Here is a 5,844-nt window from a genome sequence, read left to right as displayed (position 1 = left end):
TACTAAGCGGGGTAGAGAACAGAGGGGTGTTTGGCTGCTGCCCAAAACAGCAGTTGCACAGATTGTATGTTGAAATCTCAGCCAATCATATGAATCATATGGCCAACAATGAGAGGACAGACTGAAAAACTTTGAAAAGATAATTTCATTGTCTCTGGCCTAGTAGTTCAAGACTGACGCAGCTCTGATCGGATACCCGCCTCCAGGGCCCTCCACAGCTCTTCATCGGCATGCTGCCTGAAAGGATCCAGGTTCTTCCTCACGGTGTCGGTGAACAGCACCGGGTCCTGCAGCACACGGAGCGACAGACGCGCTGAAACCACAAGATGCGCTTCCTTCGCATCCCAAACATCCTTCACTTCAATAACAGCTGCATTACACCGCAGTAAAGCCACTGTCATTACAAGAGTCTGAGCCAAATACCTCTGTCCACCTGGACTCCCGGAGCAGTCGCTCTGCACAAGACAAAGGCTGAACAATCACTGTGATCCCATTAAACACAATTGTAATAATAACGCCAGTAGGCTTTAACATACTTGGATTTCCTAAGTGTGAGTGAAACATAAAATGTGCATTATTTTAAAAGGAAACATGACACAGTGTGATTCCACAGGATGTAGAGTATAACCTTGTGTTTTCTGCCCTCTGCTGGACACTTTAAGTACACACAGTATACATGCATGCACTGTATGCTCCACTGCACCCCCACACACACATTCACACGCCTACACACTCATCAGCAGACACAGAGAGGCGTGTTCGTGTGATTAATGCTCTCTGATTTCACATTTCTTGCTAATTAGCAGCTGCTTGTATTACATTTTACTTAGCCTGTGTCGATAGAGCCATAGACACCATAATTACACGTTTAATTACTAGGAATGCGGGGTGGATGGGAAAGGGGGCGTGTCGAGCGGGGAAAGGGGCGGGGCGAGCGAGGTGGGCGGAGCGCGGTATGTGGGGTGGAGCTAGTGAGGTGGGTGGAGTAAGTGAGGTGGGAGGAGTAAGTGAGGTGTAAGGAAAAGAAGCAGGGAGACATAACACACTTCACTTTTTATTTTGATCAGTGCTTAACATATCACCACATTGATTAGATTTTGTGTTTAACATGTTATGTGTAAAGTATATTTTTTTGTTTGCTAAATAAAATTCATACTTCAACTTAACTACCATTGTAGCTTAGTTACACCTGTTTGTGATTCTTCAGTAGTGGGAACTTCAAAGATACACTTGTGTACAAAATAAAACAGGACGTGCAAAAGTCCAAAACACACGACTTGTCGTTCCAAGTAGCCTGAGAACAGACATGCTTGTGAGAGTCAGGGGCCACCGGAGGCGGCACAGAGTCAGGGGCCACTGGAGGCGGCGCCCCAGCAGGAGGCGACCACACCAAGAGCCACGTGGGCTGAGTCAGGGCAAGAATCAATGGGGGTGGAGCCCTGGCAGGAACCACAAGTGGAGGGGACGTCACCGCTGGAGCCCGGAGAGGTGGTGACGTCACATCATGAACCAGGAGAGGCGGTGACGTCACATCAGTAGCCGTCGTCGACGCCGCTGGAGAACACGGAGCAGCGGCCGTTGACATCACAGGAAAGACAGGAGTAGTCGTCGACGCCGTGGGAGAACACGGAGCAGCGGCCGTTGACACCACAGGAGGGACAGGATCAGTCGCCGACGCCGCGGAAGAACACGGAGCAGCGGCCGCCGACACCACAGGAGAGACAGGAGTAGTCGTCGACGCCGCTGCTGGGGAACACGGAGCAGCGGCCGCCGACACCACAGGAGAGACAGGAACAGTCGGCGACGCCGCCGGGGAACACGGAGCAGCATCCGCCGACACCACAGGAGAGACAGGAGTAGTCGTCGACGCCGCTGGAGAACACGGCGCAGCGGCCGCCGACACCACAGGAGGGACAGGAATCGGTCGGACTGCCAACAGGAAACGAGGAGCAGGGATCAGCCGGACCACTGACCAGGAACCAGAGTCAGGAGTCAGCTGGACCGGCGACAGGACAAGAGGAGCAGGGGAGACTTTGTCCAGCCCACCCAATTCAGGAGCTAGGGAGGAATCGACCGGGACCCCCGACGCTGAGACAGCTGATGCGCCGGCCGGGATGGTCGACCCGGGAAGTGGGGCAGGAGCCGATGAAACGCCAACTGGAACCCCCGACACTGGAACAGCTGATGCGTCAGCCAGGGTAGTTGGCGAGGACTCCTTCCCACAGGGGAGTAGAGGTTCTGGACACCGGGGTAGCTGGGGCTTGGGCTGGAAGCTGGGGACCTTGGACTTTGGCCTGGGCTGGAAGCGAGAAACCTGGGGCTGGGGCCAAGGCCAAGCCTCCCCATGGCGACGCTGGGTCCATTTCTGGTCGGTTCGTTCTGTCACGGGTTTTGAGGTAAATTGGACCCAAATGCAGTCAACTCTTGGGAGACGGTGCAGGCAGGTTTATTTAACCAAAATCCAAACGTGAACGTGACATGAACAGACATGAACAAAATGTGAAGACAACAGTACGTGAACAAACCCAGAACTAAAAAGACGAACCAACACAGACAAGGGGAGCACAAAGACTATATAGACACAGGAGGCAAGGTGATTGCACACAGGTGAAACACATTAGGGCGGGGCAGACAACCACCACAGACACAGGACCAAGACAGGAAGCAAAAACACTGACACACATGGAAACCAATTACAAAATAAAACAGGAAGTGCAAAAGTCCAAAACACAACTAACAAAAAGTGTCTGCCATAGCAAACCATGACAGGATGATATCTTAGTGTGTGGGAAGACGAGGAACAGCATGACAGGAGACTGAGCGTGCTGATGGAAAGGATCCGAAGCATCAACCTAAAGTTAAACAAAGACAAATGTAAGATCAGAAGGACAGAGATCGCATACGTCGGTCACATTCTGTCTGCAGAGGGAGTGAAACCAGAACAAGAGAAGGTCAGAGCTATACAGGACATGCCCGAACCAGACGACAAGGCAGGTCTGCTGAGGTTTTTAGGGATGCTTCAGTATCTGGCAAAGTTTGTCCCAAACCTCTCTGATGCGAGTGCGCTGCTCGGGAATCTCCTGGAGGTTGACGTAGCTTGGCATTGGGAGGCTGAGCAGCAGAAAAGCTTTGAAAAGCTGAAGATGCTTGTGAGCAAAGCCCCGGTGCTCAGGTATTTTGATGTGAAAAAGGATATGACACTGTCTGTGGACGCGAGCTCTGAAGGCCTGGGAGCAGTGTTAATCCAGGATGGACAGCCGGTGGCCTATGGCTCAAAAGCGCTGACTGAGTGTAGGTACGCACAGATCGAAAAAGAGCTCTTGGCAAATGTGTATGGGTGTGAGAAGTTCAAACAATATGTTTATGGAAAGACAGTGCATGTGGAATCAGACCACAAACCTTTAGAGACTGTGTTTAAGAAATCACTCCAGAAGGCTCCACCTAGACTGCAGAGGATGCTTATGAGTCTCCAACCTTATGATTTGCGGGTCAGCTACAAGCCTGGAAAGGAGCTCTATATCGCAGACACACTAAGTCGAGCTTACCTGAAAGAGAAACCAGAGCAACTCCTGGAGGATGAACTACAGGTTCATCAGCTAACAGCTCAACTACCAATCACAGATGAGAAACTGAATACATCCAGAACACAAACAGCGGCTGTTGAAGAAATGCAGATGGTCATAGAGATGGTTCAAACAGGATGGCAAGCAGAAATACGACATGTACCAGCAGACATCAGAAAATATTGGACATTCAAAGAGGAACTTACATGTGGTGATGGTCTACTCTTCAAGAACACACGACTTGTCGTTCCAAGTAGCCTGAGAGCAGACATGCTTGTGACAGTCCATGAAGCTCATCTTGGAGTTGTCAAATGTAAAGAAAGGGCGAGAGACGGAGGAGATTGAAGATGTTGTGTTAAAGTGTGCTGTCTGTAACACGTTCAGGCGGAACAACGCTAAAGAGCCACTCAAAGGTTGGGCAAAGGTTGGAGTAGATCTGTTCCACTATGAGCAAGGTGATTATTTGCTGTGTGTGGACTACTATTCAAAATACCCAGAAATTGCTAAACTCACAGAGATGACCAGCCGGCATGTGGTGACAGCCCTCAAATCGATGTTTGCAAGACATGGGATTCCAGACGAGGTCATGTCAGACAACGGTCCACAATTCACGAGTGCTAAGTTCAGGACATTTACAGAGAGCTGGGAGTTTGTACACACCAAATCCAGCCCGGGATTCGCTCAGTGTAATGGGGCGTTCGGGGCAGCATCATCACCATCATCACCCGGATGTGCAAACTATGGACTGAAACACATTGCCACTCAAGGACAAGGTCGCTTTGGTGAAGCATCCATCCGCTTCATTGAAAGAAACTTTTACGTAGATGATGGCCTGACTAGTGTGTCAACAGAAGACGAAGCGATACAGTTAGTCAGTGAAGTGAGAGCTCTGCAGCACTGGCAAGCTGCGAATCCATAAGTTCATTTCAAATCGTCACTTGCATCAATTCCCAGGGAAGATTGTGCTGAAACAATAAGACATCAAGACTTAGCCTTGGGTGAGCCGCAGATTGAGAGATGTAGTCATGCTGTGTCGTTCTACATCTACAAGTGTGTCAGGTGTAGAAAGTTCAGAAGGTGTACAGAGCAACAAAGAATGACAGACTTACCCCCTGAACGCATGGAAACAACTCCTCCCTTTACATATTGTGGGATGGACTGTTTTGGTCCATTCTATGTCAAGGAGGGCAGAAGGCAGCTGAAGAGGTATGGTCTGCTGTTTACCTGTCTGTGCTCTCGTGCTGTGCACATTGAACTGCTTGACGACATGACGACTGATGCCTTCATTAATGCTCTTCGTGCCTTCATTGCCTTACGTGGAAACGTTCGACAACTTCAGTCTGATCAGGGCACTAACTTTGTTGGTGCTAGACGTGAATTCCTGGAAGCTGTAAAAGAGATGGATCAAGAGGGCCTTAAGCACCTAGGCTGTGAGTTTGTCATGAACCCTCCATCTGCCAGCCATATGGGTGGAGCCTGGGAAAGGCAAATCAGAACAATAAGAAGTGTGCTGACATCTATTCTGGATCAGTCATCCAGAAGGCTTGATGGGTCATCTTTGCGAACTTACCTTTATGAAGTCATGGCAATCATAAACAGCAGACCTTTAACAGCTCACTTACTCAATGATCCAGCTGGGCCACAGCCTCTTACACCTAATCATATTCTGACAATGAAGTCTTCAGTACTCTTGCCACCACCTGGAGAGTTCGTGAAGGAAGACCTGTATCTTTACAAAAGGCGGATTGGCGGAGATATGAACTCCATCACTTCTCCGATGCAAGTGTCACAGGGTATGGACAGTGTACTTACCTGAGAGCAATCAGTGCATCAGGACAAATCCACTGTTCTCTAGACATGGGTAAGGCCAGAGTCACCCCAACAAAGGTCACCACCGTACCAAGGCTTGACTTGTCAGCAGCTGTTGTTGCTGTCCGTCCTATTGATCTGCTCAGGAAGGAACTGGAAATAGAAAGTGCCCAGGAGATTTTCTGGACAGACTCAAAGGTCGTCCTTGGATACGTTAATAATGATGCCAGACGATTTCATGTCTTTGTGGCAAACCACATCCAGCGTATCAAGGAAAGTACCAGTTCAAGTAAATGGAGACATGTGCCCTCTGAGGAAAATCCCGCTGATCTTGCGTCAGAAGTAATATGAAATTACAGGTGGTAGTTTGTATGTTTTGTAGGGCTTGGAGGGTAGACTTAATTGAGATGAAAATGCATGTATTTTGTAAAATATTTTTGATAAATAAAATCTCTCTCTGGCACTTTGTGTT

The sequence above is a fragment of the Seriola lalandi genome, unplaced genomic scaffold (assembly GCF_002814215.2).
Source record: "Seriola lalandi dorsalis isolate HSWRI2012SDOR001 ecotype SW California unplaced genomic scaffold, Sedor1 jcf7180002054630, whole genome shotgun sequence".
Classification (NCBI taxonomy): domain Eukaryota; kingdom Metazoa; phylum Chordata; class Actinopteri; order Carangiformes; family Carangidae; genus Seriola; species Seriola lalandi.
Note: the sequence above shows the minus strand (reverse complement) of the source record.